Genomic DNA, 18,808 nt, shown 5'->3' with positions numbered 1-18,808 from the left:
GACGTTAGGGTAACTAACACGATCTTTTATCTATAACTTGTTTGGAGATGAAGTCTAATTCCATCTGTCATAATTATCACTGCTCTTTTCTGACTCTGATGTAGCGTTGTGTTACCTTACAGTTGGAGGCAGTGGTAAAGCAACAGGTTCCTTTAATCTGGGGGCAAGTGGGCTTCCGTGGATCACTGGCATTGGCGCTATCATTGGCAGCGTAACAACAACTAGCAAGACATCCTTAGGTCTCAGTCGGTCGCTTCCAGTGCTTAGTATACTTGGAGGCCACACAAGTCCAAAGATTGATCTAAATGATCAAGTACTTTATTTCATGTCCTAAACACAAAAGGGCTAAAGGTTAGTTTAAAATCAGCTTTGGGGAAGAAACATGCTTTGTGTTGAGTACTATTAATGTTCATCTTGCACTGTTTGTCCGCTTCCATATATAGTGACAGATGTTTTTTCTTCCTACTTACTATCCTCTATTTCTTTCAGAGAGGAATCAGATTTTGTTGAACCTCTCTGCAACTGAATTGCTGTAATGATCAATTATGAGCTGCAAAAAACCGTAGAAGTTAAGCTAAATAAAATCAATAACATCTTAGGAATTTGTCTTCTGTACTAAGAATTGACAGGCAAAAATTAAGAATGCCTTAGGAAAGAAAATCAAATCAGAAAACAAGTACGTTCAAGTGAAAGTTAACACAAATCCCCTGAAATGGCTGAGCAGCTTGGAGAGGCCGTAAAAGGCCTTTTACGGTTTGATCATACAGATGTAGAAGTATTACATGATAGATGGGGAAGATAATGAGCATTTTTGCTTAGTATGCATTACATTGCAATCTACCTGTCATGATGCATAACTTACCGGAAATACATTAACAAACTATGAGGAAAGCATGAAGAATCAGTGGTGAAGTGATAAATTAATGAAAAAAATTGTGAGATAAATATCTGTAGTTTAGCTAAGGGAGGACGACACATGATAAAAAAAAATGTTCAGTTGTGTAAGTTTCTACTTGCATAATAATAATAATAAATATATAGTAATAAGTTTACATAGAAACTGATGGATAGAATCATAGAATTATTTAGGTTGGAAAAGACCTTTAAGATCATCAAGTCCAACCGTAAACCTAACCCTGCTGAGTCCACCACTAAACCACGTCCCTAAGCGCCTCATCCACACGTCTTTTAAATACCCCCAGGGATGGTGACTCCACCACCTCCCTGGGCAGCCTGGTCCAGCGTCTGACAACCCTTTCAGTGAAGAAGTTTTTCCTAATATCCAGCCTAAACCTCCCCTGGCACAACTGGAGGCCATTTTGTCTTGTCCTATCACTTGTCACTTGGGAGAAGAGACCAGCACCCACCTCCCCACAACCCCCTTTCAGGTAGTTGTGGAGAGCGATGAGGTCTCCCCTCAGCCTCCTCCTCTCCAGACTGAACAACCCCAGCTCCCTCAGCCGCTCCTCATCAGACTTGTGCTCCAGACCCCTCACCAGCTCCGTCGCCCTTCTCTGGACACGCTCCAGCACCTCAGTGTCCTTCTTGGAGTGAGGGGCCCAAAACCCAACACAGCATTCGAGGTGCAATAGGGGAGAAATATACTGGATATACTGAAAACCTGCCTATTTGTGGAGTGCTGCTGGCTCTGGTGGGGGAGATCTTTTGCCGTGCTCATCTTGTTCTTTCACAAAGACTAGCCATGAGAAGTGCTTCTATGAAAACAGTGGGAAAAACCTAGGTCATAGTTTCTTTTAGATCCAGTGGCTCTGTGTATACTTAATGACTTGTTGTTCGAGAAGTGTAACGGATCTGGGATCCAATTCTGTCTCTTAGTGCCAGAATTAGCAGAAGTGAACGGGAGCTGAATGGGTGATTTCTGATTGTTTCCTCTGCCAAGGGCAGACACAGGTAGGATAGCTCAGAGGGGTTTAGGCTCAGACTTTTCATAGCATGCACTATTTCTGGATTTTCCTTCCGGATAATTGTAGGTAGAAGGACACTACCTGTTTTCTGGCTGGAGCGATGGGCTGCCTAGCTACTGGAGACAGCTTTAGCACGTAGCGACATCTGATTTTATGGAGTGATAAAGGTAGAGTATTATTGGTAACGCTAACTACCCTTTTGGGACTGAGCTGCTGCCAGCAGTTGCAGCCAGTGGCCTGCTTCTTGACTAGTCTAATTTTTTGCAGCTTGGCAAGTGGAGTCCATGCTGTCTTCCCCACGTTGGAAGAGCTGAGCTGCCGATGACTTTTCTGCTTTGTCTAGTACTTAGCCACACAACTGTAATTCCCACATCTTCAGAAAAATGGGCCTATTCAATGATACATTTTTCAGTAACTTGACATCAAATCTCTCAGTATTGATCAGGTGCGAGATATTCCATGCCAAGGCCTGCCTCAGCACTAACTTCAGGACCAAACTCCACTTGGTAGCAACAGCTTCCCTCTTAACATGGATGTGGGACCCCACGTGCCTGGCACGCTGGCTGCCTTAGCACCTTGCCAGATATACTTGGACAGGCAAACTCTCTGCAGCCCAAGAGGTAATTGTAGAGGCAGAGGGAGACGGAGGAGAGTCGTGATGTTTTTCAGGCTGCTCTGGAAGCTGGTGTTGCAGGGTTCCTAGGCAAAGCTGCAGACTACTGAAATCTTTCTCATACAATTCTAGAAATAGATGTCAACGTAAGCAGGAGAATTTTGGTGGAAAATAGTTCATGTCGTGCAACAGAAGCAGGCACGGGAAGCAGGGAATGTGGTTATGAAAGAAGTTGGGACTTGATTTCACTTGATTGTTCTAAAAATCACATCAAAGACAAAATAATTTTCTTTATATGGAAGCATTAAAGTAAAGGTATTAAGGTCTTCAGGGGATGATAATTTATTAAATTATGTGAAAAAGAGAAAGTCATATGGTGTGAGTGTTAGTTATAATTGTCATTGTGCCCATGTGAAATAATTATAAACTCAGTGAGAAAGTGGTTTTGGCTGTAGACGTAGCGCATTCGGTTATCTGCGGAAATTAATTGTGGGAGCTTTCAACGGGGTTTGTCTTAACAAAATTATTTTAGCCAGCAGGAAGAAAAAAAAGCTGCTTGGAATCTCTTGAGCAGGGAAGTTCCTCTTTACTCCACAAAAACGCCTCTTAATGCAAGTGTAGGCTGTTTGCTCACTGTACATCACACTGACATCTGTGAGAAAGACTATATAGGGTGTGTTTGCATAAAATTATCATGTTGTTACAGGCATGAAGACAATGGGACAGAGCTGAAACAGAGCTTGTAGTTTATTAGACCAAGCGGTAGTTGTAAAAAACTATACAGGCTTTTAACCACGTGAGTTGATCTTCAAGTCTGTGATAGAAACAGGAAACATAAAAGGTAAAATGAGTTGAGGATGGTTTTCTGAGTTTAATTAGATATGTGCTACTTAAGCCATGTAGAGAAGAGGTAGTTGATACCCCTCTGCAGTGTTAGAAGGCAGTTGACAGCTACCTTATTCTACGAGGGGGAGAGAGAGAGACAGGTCCCTTTCAGCCTGCGGGTATGGATGCTTTAGATGAGGGTGGAGGGAGAGGAATTCTCCTGTTCCATCACATCAACAGAAATATGCTGACACTGGAGTGGGTGTTTCTTTGTGTTTTAAATGAATGCTTTTTGCCTGGAAGCAAGGCAATTGATCTGTAGGTTTTCTGCTGTGGTTTGCAAGCTATCATTTTTTATATTGCCTGTGATATTTTTGATACTGCCTGTGATGTCTAGAAAAATGATGTTGTATAGGAATATTTCAAAAGCAATTTGAAGGGGCTGTGATAGTTTTTGAATTTATGACGGGAGCAAGGGTGAAGTCCAGTTTTCCGTGGCAGGTAGCAAAGACATCACTTACAGGTTTGAGGATACGGGTAACTAAAATCTTAGAAGCAGCTTATGAAGACATTTGGCCTGGTTTATGACCACATTGGTGCCTGTACCTGTGTGCATTATCAGGAAAGTGTTAGCTTTGAAGACAAAGTTGTCTGGGTGGGTAACAAATAGATGAGTTTGTCTTTCAGCTGAAATCCTGAATGTTTATCTTGCTCTTTCCTGAAGACCGAAGACAGGCTTTCATGCTGTATGATGTTGGGATGTGGTCTAACGATGTGTCAGCTGGACTGGGGGAGTGTTAGCTTTATGCCGTCTAGTTTATGCAAGAAGATTTTGTGTCTTTGAGTAATATATGGCGGGGGGAGGAGTATGGGAGCAGGAATGATGGTTTGAGGAGAGTTTTGAAGAGTCCTGGTAGCTCTTCAGTGAACACATTATAAATTTAGAAAGATACCTCATCTGCAGATATAGAGGAGATGATAAGTATATTCCTGAAATAGTAAATTGGGCAATTTGTTGTGGTTTGTTTTTTTTCTTGGAATTAGTGATTTGATGATATCTTTGAGCCTGAGTATGAAGGAGATTTCAGTCTTTTCGTGTTCCCTGTAACAGGTAGAGTCAGCAAGACAACTGATGGCTTGCTATGCTGCGTTTCTCCTTTGCCGATTTAATTGTAATTTGGTGGTTGAATCTTAAGGAGTGCAGAGTTCTTTCGAATCAGCATGTTGTGATGGTGGTGCTTGTTGTGGTTTATATAACTGCTGATTCTTTCCCTAAAGTAATCATAGAACCATAGAATCATTTAGGTTGGAAAAGACCCTTAAGATCATCCGAGAGTCCAACCGTTAACCTAACACTACAAAGCCCACCGCTAAACCATGTCCCTACATGCCACGTCTACACATCTTTTAAATACCTCTAGGGATGGTGACTCAACCACTTCCCATAGTGCCCAGAGGAGGAGTGTGACAGATGCTGTCCGCTACAAGATGTCCAGTATGAAGGGGTTTTTGTTGCTGTTCTCCTTGGAACTATCATAGGGAAGTGTCCTCTTGTGTCATGATACTGGTAATGGAAGATTTGTTAAGATGGAGTTGGCTAAAACTTCCTCTAATTCTCCATATATTCATGTATTAGTATATACTAAGACAATTATTATAGGGAAACCTATTCCGTGCCATAGATCTCTGGTGGATGTCTGAGAAGATGTGAACATAGTCAATCAATAGAACCACTTAAAAATATATTTTAATTCAATATGACTACCTTCTGTGTGGAATGTGCCTGTAAATGATGAAGAGGATCAGATCTTTGACTCTGCAAAAAGACTTGAGCTCTTTTGTATGATGGTTATCCTTCAGTTCTGGTTTTGTGTGGCACAATTGACTCCTGGTCCGAGTGTAAGGTTCTAAAGCGATATTGCAGTGGGAATAATGGTAGAAGCCATAGGAAAAGAGGAGCCGACACTTCTGAGCGTAATCAATTCTGAGCCCATGCTGATCAAAGAAGAATTGTCTATGCTTTTGCTATGGTGCAGTGGAAAAGAGACAGAGAATAGCGGGCATCTCAGTGTCTTACAGTTAATGCACAACCTTATTTGTATTGTTTACCTGGACACTGGTGTATTAAAGTTCTTGAGAGACCAATGTGCTTCTCCATCGTGACCCTGCTATCCCAGTAATATTGTTTTGGTTTCTTTGTGCTGCTGAGTTGAAATACTGTATTCCTTAATAGAGGTCAACATTTCCACTTGTATAAGCTGGCATAGTTCCATTGGAGTTCAGAGGCGTTCTCACTGCAGGATGGATCACTAATTTTCCTCAGAAGAGGACAACAAAGAATACGTGTCATCCAGAGGAAAAATGAAGTGAACCATGTATGCAGATATGCTTAGAATTTCAGTGGCCCTGAAGGGAGTGGCAGTGTTAATTTTGTCAGTCCCAGCCTCTCCTCTGAATCAGTACTGAGCGTATGTCGTGAGTTCAGTTACTTGCATTTCCGTTACGCAGTCACGTCTCGCAGGCTTTTTGTGCTTAACATTCTGCTGGCTGGCACTGCAGATTTATCCTGTTCTGTTAAAGATTCTCCAAATGGTATCCATTAGTTCAGCTTGTGTTCTCTTTCAGGAAACAGCATAGCTGTTGTGTGCTTTGCTGATGGGCTTTGACTTGAGTCCTGAGGAGGTTTTTGAAGACAAGCTTTAGAGAGTTTTACAAGCGTTTTGTGCGAGAGTAATGTAGAAAATAGCTGTTAGTTTGTACTGTGAGCTCTTAATGTACTGTTAGTGAGATAAGCATGTCAATTTAAACAAATTCTCTGATGTTTCCCAGTGCTAATATCATCTCATACAATGGCAACACCTGATGAGATATTAAATTTTTTTTCTCCTGAGAACAAGCAGTTTAATCTATTGCCAGATATTTTTTTTTTCACTTTGGGAAGTTCTTAAATGTTGAAATACCGTAAGTTAACTCACAGCAAGCTTCAAGCCCCACTCATTCATTTGTACGGTGCAGGATTTTTCTCCAGCTACCAGTTTGCATTCACGTTGTAGTGTTCTTTGGATTTTCTAGCGTGTCGTTACTCTGGAATGCCGAAAATTCAATTGCGTGTATTCAGTTAGCCATTGATCACCATCTGATGTACATCTGGAACAGCCCATTCTGGTTGCTTTGTCCCGATATATCTATGCCTTGATTCTTCAGAAAGAGCCAATTTTTCAATTGTATTTGGAATCTGGATCACCAGCACGGGAATTTGAAGGTGTTGAAAGACTCCCAGTGGGAACAGCGAAGATTGAGTATCTCTGTGGATTTGAGCTCCAGAATACTGAGTGAAGGCGCTTATCTAAGTTGGTCAGATTTGTGTTTCTTAAGGTGATGTTATTAGAATTTGCATAGTAACATATATTCAGAGTTTGCTTGGATATGGGGGTGAGAGGAGGAGGCGCAATGGCTTGCAGTGCTCTTGCTAATGACTCAACAAAGAATTTAGCTTAGATGTGGAGGAAGCTGCCGTTAGGATCATAGAGAACAGCTGCCATACGTCAAACTATACATAACACATCTGAAAAATGAGACAAGTTAATTGTCTTGAAGAATAAGCAGCTTCTATTCCATATTTGCTTTGATTCTTACAATTTCTTATATCTATTCCTAATATCTTTCACATAAGTGGAAAAGAAGCAAAAATAAGGTATATGTCCAGTAGCAGTGCATCAAGGCACCTGAGGCAGGATGAAGACCCATGTTTATATGGCAGGGGTACCTGAGATGTAATGTTTGAGCAAGAATCATTGTTGTATCTTTTTTTTAAAGGTCCGACATGTAATTACTTTACAAAAAATATTTCCTAATTTTTTTTATGTCTTTTTTCTACCTAACTGCAGAGATTACTGGTAGGCAGGAAGTCGCCACGTATTTCATGGTTTGTCTTCTCGTGTTTCATTTCCCTTTGCTCGTACACAGAAATAAATCTAAAATGTAATTTAGGTTCTGGTAATCACAAACGATATGTTACAAAATATGCCACAGTATGCTCTTCTAGCAGAGAGATCAGTGTCTCTGTCTCTAAAATACTCAGGCTGCCAGTATTTCTGACTCTGTCCTTTTTTCTTCTTTTCTCCTTCAAAAAGGAATAGTTTCCATGACTACAGTAGTTGAGCGGGCAAAATCTATTCCAAATTTTCCCTCTGCAAGTTTATGAAAAAAAAGGTAAACAAGTTGGTGTAGAAACTATCTCTGCACAACCTGTTTTTGTGAATCCTGACAACAATACTCACTTTACTTGGTCATGAAATACAGTACTGTAAAGGCACTGTCAGGCCCATTTGAGAGCGCTGACACCCGGAATCTTCAGTTGGATCACTACAACTCTTAGGTATAGAGCAGGTTTGTTCATAGCCATAACTGGATGAGCATCTATGATCCTGTTAGAGCCATTGAAAAAATTTATCAGCTGTTTGTAAATTCTGTGGCGGCAGAGAAGTAACTGACGTTGGTGTAACTTAAGCTCTTTCTGTGTTGGCTGATTAAAAACTCAGTTTAATTTACTCTTTTTGCTATAAGGCAGTAACTTTTTGTAACTCCCTTTACAGACGTCAGGCACCTATCTGCTCCTACCCCATCAAAAACTTCCTTTTGGTCACTGCCAGATCTCCCTTTTCTCACATTTTTTTTCTGTCTCACTCCTACACTGCGACATGTCAGACAGATTTTTTTCAAGACTCCTTGCTTCTCCTCTTGTGTCAGGTTGTCTGCCTGGAATTCAGTCATAGACAAATATCAGTTCAAGGAGGAAATCAGGGTTGGAATTAACTACTGTCAGTGCATTGCAGCCATTCCTAAACTTGAGTTCAGACTCATCCTTTTATTTCATCTACTCGAAATGCTGTCACCACTGAAATGAAGACCATTGTGTCGTCATCACTGATTGCCAAGTGTTTAACGTGAAAGCAGTTGCACTAAACACGTGTAGTCCCTCTTATGGACAAGGGGGTTCTCCTGTGATAGGAGAATAGCTGTGACTATATGGAGTCACAGAGAGGCAGGGCTGTAGGACAGAGCATCCACAAAAAAGGGCAGGTATCAAAACAAGAGGAACAATAGAACCAGAAATAGAGAAACTAGAGCCAGTCTGGAAGGAAGTGCAGCTCGGATAATTCAGTTTTCCTTGTCAGCATGTATTGTTGATATTTATTCTCTGATGTTAACGTGGTCTACAGATTTTCACAGTGCTTTACAGAAAGTAAAACGTTTTCCCTTGTCCCAAGACCTGCTGTGCAATCATAAAAAAACAGTGACAGCCAAAAAAATTGGAATATAACAGAAGTTGTGCAAAATAAAAAGACAGTATGAAACAAGAGATTGTGTGTGAAGCCGAGGTGGTTTGTGAACAATGTGAGACATGTCTGGCATGACACAAGTGGGAAAATACACCATAATGGGCAAGAGCTGGTGATAAAGGGAGGAAGGGAAACAGAAAGTAGGAAGACTTAAAGGCAGGACTGACAGCAAGTGGCAAACAGGACATTGAGGGGGTTTTTAGATTGTTTTTTTGCTTTTATCCTTTTCTGGATTCGTGGTGTTACACTTTTCCATCCAAAATTAGTTGGTGCCCATTTACAAACTGGAAATAAATTTTGTAGCTGTGGGGTCACTAATTCACCATGAGCCACAGAAGGCGGTAGAGTTTCGAATTGAAACAAAAATCTTGTCTTAAAACTGTGTCGGAGCATCTGCATCTTGAAATTTCTGGTGTGACAGGGCAGCTCGAAAACCTAAGTAATTGTTAATTTTGTTCCTGTTGAACAAAGGCATTTTGGCTTGTTATACAGCAGGTAAAACATATAGTATCCTTACAAACCATCAGTTTTACCTGCTAGCATCTTACCTGTGTCAGAGACTTCTCTCAGCCTGAGAGACTGTAGATACAGGATTACCCCAGTTGGATGAGAGAGTGCTGAATGAGTTTGAGCAACCCGCGTTGGCTGAGTTAGTGTCAGCGCAGGGGCAGGCTGTGGACTAGCCCTTAGGCTGGGAGGGTAAAGGTGACATCTGTGGCCGCATTGGCTTTCTTCCCTCCCAGAACAGCACCGAGTGACATCCCAGCATCTCCGATCTTCTCTTTCTGTCTGCTTAAAATAGCCTTGCGGAGATCGCAGGGTTAGTTTGGGGAAATTAGAACTTGAGTAGCCTTTTAGGGTTAACCTTTTTACATTGACTTTTTTTTTCCTTCCACGATTATCACATTGCAGATGATGACTTGCTGACAATACGTTTTTAGTGCTTGGTTGAATTGTGATTTTTAATCCGTTGAGAAATGCAGCAAGAAAGGTTGTGAAATAATGTTTCTTTTTCTCCAAACTGACAGCTTTTGTTCTGTTTGTCAGGCAAGCCAGCAAGGCTTGTAAATTATGACTGTGAGGTGGCTGTGGAAGATAGTAGCTGTTTTCTATTTCAGTTTGTAGATCCAAAAATAACAGATTTATCATGTGACTGACAGTTTGAATGTGCTTGGTACTCAGCTCCTGCCAGGTGCACGTACTCTGCATCTGAGTCTGTATTTCCCTAGTTTTGTAAATCACTGTTAAATGAGCAAACTGGACTTTCTCTGGCTTTGCTGCTCAACACAACTTGAAAACTGTCCAAAGTTTATATACCCTGCTGACAGTTCAGGAGCACTGAATGTGAGATCTCTTTGCCAGATTCAGTGTCTTATACCCATTCTCCAAATGCTGGGCAAACATTTTACTCAATATGGTTTAACTACAAATGACGCTTTAACTTCCTTTGCCCATGTGTTTTCTGCCACTGAGTATTGATAGGCACCCCCAGCTCTGATCCATTTTTCTGATGTTTTTTACCTTCCTCTGGCTTCGCTAAATCCTTGAGCATACAAAGAGTGAGTTGTGTGGCATACTTTGGAAACCACGAGGTTGTCATCTCTTAGATGGCACGCACGTATGGGAAAGCATTTTGGCCTGGAGCCCTTTTAAAGCAGAATAAAAAAAAAAACTTGGCTTCTTTCCCTGACCAGGTTGAATTTCGTAGGCTGGCAGTTAACAGAAGTTATTGTCAGCTAGCAGACTACATAGTGAATTAGCGCAAGAGAAATGCAGAAGCAGAAAGTACCGGTTTTACAGTTCTGTTCAGAAAAGGATTCTACAACCGAGTCACTTCCAGAGCCAAGTACAAAGAATTAGCAGAGTATATGCAGATGAGAGGTATGTAGGCATACTTATATATTCAGCATCCTCGTGAATATTTTGGTCACCAGGCAAACTGGAATGGCACCCATTATGAGAGGCGTGCCAGGCGATGCGTGCACAGTATAGCTGGTTCCACGTTGTCTTTCTACAGTATCCTTGCGCTGTCTTTGTGAGTGAGAACGGCGACGGGAAAAGAGTTTATCTTCCATCAATATACAGAACTGATCAGTGGATTCCAAAATGGTTCTTGTTAGGGATCGCCAGCTCATGTAATTAGAAAGATAACTAACTTGAGGTTCAAGCTGCGGATGAGAGAGTCACAGAGGTATTTTTGTACGACTTGAGCCAAAAGGGCGCAGCCTGGCGCATCTGAATTGTCAGCTCAGTCAAGAGATTTTGGTCTGTGCAAGGTGTAGAGCTTCTGTGTACACAGGCTTGTGGTTTGTGGTGGTGATGGAGCTGGAGAGGATAGTCACGTATAAGAACTACTAGAGGTTTTGATGGAAGAGCACTTTGTTGACATGAACTCATTTGATACTTTCAGGTGTGTAACTGTTTTAAAAGAAGATATCAGCAGAGCAGGTTCAGCCTAGTAACAGAAGAATTTGTCAGCAAGTAATAGAGGGCAAATTTTATTGCAGACCCTCCTTTTTCGTAATAGATTCCCGCCTGTGATTTCTGTTTTTCCCAGCAGTTTTCCAAGTGTGTAGCTGCTTTTGCCACATAGTGAATTATTTTGCTATTTTACAGTTTTAACCAATAGTATAATTGGCGAAATTATAATATAGCACATTTGGAGCCACCAGTGACAGATGTTGAGTGAACCTTTGTTGTAAATATGTTTCCTAAAAATAAGTGTTCCAGCCTTTTTTTTTTCTGTGCAACTTCTTTTACGTTGTCTTAGGTATTATGGCTCGATCATCTTCCTTCAGAACACTCATCTGAAAGTTTGGCAGATAAGAGCTGTCTCAGCATGACTGAATTGTAAAATAGATTTCACAGCAAAGTGTTCAAATCTAGTTGCCCTTAGAAATACAAATTCATTGTGCTTCCCGGTTTATCTTTGCTGGAAAGGGCTGCTTGGCTTTGACGTTTCAGGCAATGACTGCAGTACTTTAAACAGAATGAGTAATACGGATTCAAAATTGGACTGCAGATGTCGTGGATGTGAAGATGGTACTATTCTAATCCTTTATGGGTGACAGTAAAGGGACCGGATACGTTGTGGGCTTGGACTTTGTGTTTGCTTTTTTAAGAATAAGCGTGAGTGCATTGGGATCTCTGAATAAGTTCTTAAAGTTCATAAATATCTAGGCATACGCTGTCTGGGGGAAGATTCCTGTTGAAGTAGTTTCTTCTAGCTGTGGCGAAGATCTCTCTGTTTGACTCCCATTTCAATAAGCACAGTTAACGACTGCTCGTGTGAGCAGTTCTTATTCCTTTTTTTTGTCATTTCCATACATTTTCAGACCAAAATGTGTGTAGAGCTCTTTAAATCACCTTTTCTTGTTTAACGTATGGATAACCAGAGAGCGTTGGTCTGATTTCTGAAAAAATGTCGCTCAACTAAAACATATTTCCATTTAACCGGGGCCTTCAGAGAGCTGTATTTTGCCAGGTGGGAAGTAGAATAAGTATCTTGTAGTGAAGAAACCTGGATTAAAATGTTACAGTAATAATTTCAGTGACGCTATAATGAAATGATACAGGAGATGTGGACATTTTTTAGTAAAGATGTGCCACGTATGCTCTTCTCTGTTCTAAAATATTTAATATCGAACTGTAAAATCCATAATATGAATTGGACAATAAACTTCTTCATTTTCAGAGGACTTTATTTCACTATCAGAACCGTAAGTCTTACAAGGGAAGTTTGATTGCAAGCATCTTCCAGTGCAGTACGCTAAATGAACAGTACTGTGCAAGCAGAGAGCAAGACATGTATTTTCTGTTTTTAACTGGATTTTGCCTGCCATAAATTTATTAAATATATGAAAGCATGCGCACGCTGAACGGTGGGCCTGGTTCTCCAAGAGTTATCTTTGAAAAGAAACCTGTCTTTCCTGATTAAACACTGAAATGTAAAATAGAGCCACGCATTTTGAACTTTTGTCTTAAAATCATCCAGTTTTAATGGTACATCTTTGAAGTTCAAGCGCTACAGAATTCACTAAATGATCTTGCCAGTGATGTTGAACTCTCATTGAAGGACTAGGATAATAATCCCAAACCATTCAAGCGCTTCTGTCCTCTCTCAGGTTACTTCATTCCAACACAGGATAAGAGATCCTGTGTTGAATATCTGGCAGTCAGTTACCTTGCTTTGGCTGCAACATTCCCAAAGGCCCAAAAAGAGGACCTGCTCCCATTTAAAATGCGCTGAGGCAACAGCCTAGTTTGACCTTTCTTTTTGGCTTTGCTGCTTAGGGTTCATGTCGTCTTGGGATGTGAAGGGCCTCCAAAGGGCACCAGCTGGAGCACCTCGCTGGCAAGGTATTTGCTGGGGCAGGATGCCTGTGTTTGACCCCTCTGCGGCACGCGCAGTCTTTGCCGCCCCATGCAGTGCAGGAAGGAACGTTTTGAGCTCAATCGGTCATCTCTGCTGTGATGAGGAAGCTCACGGAAGGTTTTGGAGGCTGATTTATTTATTCTGTGAAACATCCATGGCGATAGTAAAACAAGTAAATGATGACTTGTGTTGCAGCTGGGGAGGCAGCTTGATTGTATTTCCTAATCCAACTGTTACCAGTTGATTGCAAGAAGCTGTGAGCTGATGGAAACTCAAAACAAATAGCTGGAACTCTATATGGTAGCAGGAAAAGTGCAGCAGTCATCCATTATGAAAGTGTTTTGGTCTCCTTAAGCATCAGCTCTGAACGTTTTCTCAGAGGCCACTGAATTTCTCTGTGTTTTGAGGAGGAATAGACCTGATCCGGAGTGTAGAGTAGCCATTCCTGACATCAGGTCTACCACTCTTCGTTAGGGTCGTCTTGGTTATTTTCTGGGGTTTCGGCACACAGGCTTGGTTCCAAACCTAGGAAGGACATACAAAGTTTCTTGTTCGTTACAGTGCCCTTTGACTTGTCCTGTTTGGGGGAAACTGTTTCTGCATGTTAGTGCATGTATGGAATTCCTTTCTTTTACACCGTTTTCATGGAAAACTTTCACTATTTTTAAAGATTCTTTCTGGAGAGAAGTTTTCACTCTAAAAATCATATTATTTTTTTCCTGTTCAAAAGTATTGAAGAGAGGAATAGGCACTGTTTGTAAATAGAAATGTATCAATGTCTGCCTTTAGAAACTTGGAAGTTACATGCCAAAAGGAGGGGAAAAAAAAGGGTAAGAATGAGAAGGTCTAGTTTCATTCTAAAATTTGGACTGGTAAGTGAGGTCAACACAAAAAGAAACAAACAAAACCCACAAAAAACCCTACCAAAATACACTTCAAAATTTGCTTAAGGCAAAATAACTTTTTCACTCTTTTTTTTTTTTGTTAGAGTGCTTGCCTGGAATGTGGACCTGAAGTAGAGAGAAGAAAAAGCACTTAAAAAATTTTATGGTTAAAGTTTCATAACCCACTTATACAGAAATTTTGCTTGATACAGGAGAAAGAGATTTGACTCTTGTCATTCCTAAAAATGACTTCTTCAGAAAGTGCAGCAGTGATAGTTGTCTGAAACCGAGGGCAGTGAGTTTGAAGTCAGAGAAATTACTGTGAAAAGGATTTATCTATACAGCCATCTAGGCTTTTCTTTTTGTGTATATACATTTAGATGTGTATCTGTGTGTGTGTATAGAATGTGTTCGGCTCCATACATCAGTGGTGATTGTTGAGGGTGAGCTATCGCTAGTGTTCTTGTTAAACGTGGTTTTCAAGGTTACCAATTCTCTCCACTGATGGAGATCTCGGCACTAAATAACCAGGGTATTTCAAACACACAGATCAGTGCTTTGTTTAACAAGATCAGTTTCAGCTTTTTTCCCTCTTGCCGTGCTGGGATGAAGGAAATAAGGCAAAATGCTAATGTTGGTGGCATTACTTACTGAGAAGGATCAAGCAATGCAGATAGAAATAGCAGTGAAACATAATAAACAGAGCTGCAGCTGTAGTTTTTCTGGAGAAAGGCAAAGATGACCCAAGTTTGTCACTTATAGAAAGTAGGTATAATATAAAGCAGGTTTTCAGAAAGATTTTAGTACTATATTTGTTGCAATATATATATGTAGTGATAGGTATGAGGAACGTTTAGTGTCCCTTGGATTTCTACAAGATTCAGCAAAGAGGCTTTCTTAATATAGGAAAGCTGGTTGCTGAGATTGCCGAGAGTCTCCATTTCACTGCCTGCCCCGGGAGGCTGGAGGCTGGGAGCTTCCCTTCCTGTTTCGGGCTTCCACTTCGTCATCTGCGAGCTAATAATAGTACTGTAATGAAGTAGTGGCTTGAGAAAGGGCAAGTGTCTTGAAAAGGATGTGTGTGCCCCACGCGAAGAATCTTGAAATTTAAGACTATCAAAAATTGCCATTTGTTATCCTAGGAACCCATCTCTTAAGAGTCGATTTAAAAAAATCTGTGTTTTCTGTGGTTTTGGCAATCTGTTCTAGGGTAGAATATAATGGAAGTGATAAACGTTAAGTTCCATTGTTGATTAAAAGAGTTATTCCTGTAGGGAAAGAATAATTTTAAGTATTTACTTGGGAAGTGTCTATTGAAATAGAAACTTGGAAAAGAAAGTAGAATGCTTTTCTTCGCTTTTTGAAATAGGTATAAAAATGAATGCCCGGTCCTTCAAGTGTATGATGACAGAGCATCGCTCATTGATCATTACAGTCTGAACTCGCACACAATATTAGTGGTGAATGACTATCTGGGTTCGTGTAAATCTGACTAGAATGAGTTTCGTTTATTGCCTTTTTTTTCCTGCTGAAGTCAGCAAAGAGTCTTGTTAAATAGCTGTAATTACATATATCTCTCGGTAGTCACAAATTTATATTCGCATCTGGCTAAAATTTTTCATCTCTGCTAAATAGGTTTGTTTCAAATTATTTACAGTTTAAGAAGGCATTTTTGACACTAATGTTTACCTTGCCAAACTAGCTGTAAACAGAATTTATAGGGAGAGGTTTGTTTACTGCATTTTCTGTCTGTACAGCTGCCAGAGATCGGGTAGTAAACTTGGAGGATTTTTCTGAGCTCACGTTGCAGTAAAACTATCATTTTATTACACGACCAGGGGTGAATTATAGTCTTTGTTATGAAAATAGGGCAACTGTATAAACTAAAAAATAAATTCGTAGTTGATCAAGAGGTGTGTTATGACAGAGTTTCCAGAGGAAGAAGCACAGGCTTTTAGATGCGAGTCCAGTCTATTTTTGGAGGTCTTGCAATTGACTTTCACGCTCAGCCTTTTCATAGCAGTTCACAGACACTCATTACTCTCTCTCTCTTATTCCTGCTCCCTTGAGTCACCTGTTTATACAGCCACTCTTCTGCCAGTGACTGAAGTTTCTCTTAAGAAGGCTGATATATCATCAATACTAACCTTGGTCTTCCAAGGTAAGGATTTTATGTAGCAAGCACCAGAGAGAGGACCTACATGTGGTATCTGTAATTTCATTGTAGTAAAATGCGTAGTTGGCTGTCTGTAAACAAAAGCTTCTCTCTGGTGAATAGAAAAAACCCATCAGTGCTATTTAATTTACTCAGTGCAATGAATTTACGTATTGACTTCTTGAAGTAGTTGGACACCTTCCATTTGATAGAGGACAAGGATAGAACTGCAGTCAAGATCCTTGTATCTCCAAATATCGCTGTACAAAGGATTACTTGAGTAGTTTTATTTTCCTCCGTGGTATGTAAAGGACTGGGAATGGATCATAAAAGTCAAAGGCTTAAGAAGTCTTTGGTTTTCTGATTTTAGACTGATGCTTTTTTATCTCTTGCTTTGGCGGAGAGAGAGAAAATTCAGAAAAGCAAACGGAGATCAGAAGCTGGAGAAAATGGTTGCCCAGATAAACTTTCGGTGTTAATGTTTTCTAACTCCTACTCAGTGATTTTTATGATGTAACTAATGAGATTAAAATATGAGAAGAGAAAAGATTAAAATGATTCAAAGTACTTTTACATAGCTCAGATGAGTCTCATGTAGGCTTTTCTTCTTAAAAGAAGTTGGGTGATCAAGTAATATGGATTAGCTGAGAGATTTGTCTGCTGAAGTATATTTGCAATATATGTCCATAAACGATAGAGACAAAACATTTAACTGTTGAAAGATCATGTTTTTTAAATCCTTTGGCTTTGCATTTTATTTGTTCAATACTTTCTTAATGGAAGTAAGGGATATTTTAGTTGTGGCCTTTATGATGCCCTGTTGTGGCTGAACTAAATGAGAATGAAAGATGCCATTCTGACAGTTGCTACAGGAGGTTTGCTTTCTGCTACGTGTGCTGTTAGGCTATAAATCACACATCTTGTTCCTCCTGACGTAAGGTTTAGTTGGGTGAAAGTCTCTGGCCGGAATGAAGTCAAGTGAGACTGGATCTTTGATAGCCTTATCACCTAAGCTGCTTCATATATGCTTTAACTAGTGAGTGCAATATCTTTGTTTATGCATGTGCCTAGCATGATGTTAGCTGGGTCATAAAAGTTATATGCCTCACTAATGAATAAGAGAAGAAATAATTGTTACCAAATGACAGCATGGATGATGGTGGAAAGCGCCTGGTCCAACCCACCCGTTCAAAGCAGAAGTCAGCTAGAGCAGGTTGCTCAGGACCACTGGAAGAGTCTGGCTCCATCTTCTTTACTCCTCCCAGCAGAACCTGAAGAACAGTGGTAAGATCGCCCCGAGCCTTCTCTTCTCCAAGCTAAAGAACCGCAGCTTGTTCAGCCTCTCCTTGTATGACAGGTATTGCAGTACCTAATCATCTTCATGGCTCATCAGTGGAATTGCTCCAGTATGTCCCTGTCTTTGTTGTACTGGGGAGCCTGGAAGTGGAACCAGCACTCCAGATGTGGCCTTAGAAGCACTGACCAGAGCGAAAGGATCACTTCCCTTGACCTGCTAGCAACAGTCTTGCTAAAGACAGCTGAGGTTGCTGTTGTCCTTCTTTGCCGCAAGGGCACGTTGCTGGCTCACGTTCAGCTTGTTGTCCACCAGAACAGCAGCAAAGCTGCTTTCCAGGCTGTCGACCCCCAAGCGTGTAACGGTGCCTGGGGTTATTCCTCCCTGGGTGCAGTACTGGGCATTTCACAGTTTTGATAATTTGGGGTGATACAGTATTTATTTTTACTTTTTTTTCTGTAAATTAACATTTTGATCTGAAATAGTTTCACTATGAAAATTTTAAAATGGAACTTCCTAACAGTTTCAAAATTACCTGCAGGGACAGTCATGAGAAAGTTTTTTTCCCTTTGAACATATTTTCGGGGGAAATCCCACCATCCTGTCCCAAACGTCAAAGGTGGACTAAAGCGTTCTTCGCAAAACTCCTCATCACCTTTAGCAAACAATTATTCTTATTTGTGGGATGTATTTGGTGTGTTATTTATGCAGGAGTAGTGTAATTGAAATACTTCTTATTCTTCTCTGCCTGCATGGTTTCCAAGACATACGGTGCCAACAGGTTTTTTGGCTTTTTTTACTTATTTAGAGCACTTGTACATTTTCGTTGGCTTTGTGACTAAGCTTCTGATGCTTGCATGCTTTCTGCTCTGTACTTGGTCAGCAAGACTCTGTAAGTGAACGTCTACAATAAGCAGGAATTAATAAGAAAAAAAGCTACAGGATTTTGAATGTTTACTTTGCTTGAAAAAAGTCACTCTTCTTAGAACGACTAGTGGTTTGGCTGATTTATCTTTTGGGAAATACACTGATGCTCTTCATGGAGTAGCAGAAAACTTGTGTCATGCCTTTCCTCATTCTTGCTAAAAGGGAGAATCAGGAAGAGGGGCTGAGGACCGTCCATTTGGGAAGGTTTCAAAGAATCAGTGCGCTTTGTGAAATGCAGAAATCAAAATTTGTGTAGTCAGGTTTGAACTGCCGAAATAAGGGGTTCATATTCATAGGAGGTGAAGATTATCAAAATAACGGAAGGTTGTACAAAACACTTAAGGAGAATTTTAGGAGTCCAGCTTTAAAAGCCCACTTAGCAAACCAGAACCTGTATTTCTTCATGATTTCAAAATTTATAACTAAGCGTATGTAACAAATTTTTTCATTATCAGAAGGAAATGGTGA

The 18,808-nt window shown here is 40.5% G+C and overlaps 1 protein-coding gene across 5 annotated transcripts in view; it reads left to right on the top strand.

Moving 5' to 3' along the window:
- Positions 1-18,808, top strand: part of MAPK10 (mitogen-activated protein kinase 10) — an 85,738-nt gene that overhangs the window by 13,193 nt on the left and 53,737 nt on the right. The gene's annotated exons all lie outside the window — the stretch shown is intronic.

The sequence above is a fragment of the Gavia stellata genome, chromosome 19 (genome assembly GCF_030936135.1).
Source record: "Gavia stellata isolate bGavSte3 chromosome 19, bGavSte3.hap2, whole genome shotgun sequence".
NCBI classification, from domain to species: Eukaryota; Metazoa; Chordata; class Aves; order Gaviiformes; family Gaviidae; genus Gavia; species Gavia stellata.
Note: the sequence above shows the minus strand (reverse complement) of the source record. Positions and strands in the feature narration are given on the sequence as shown.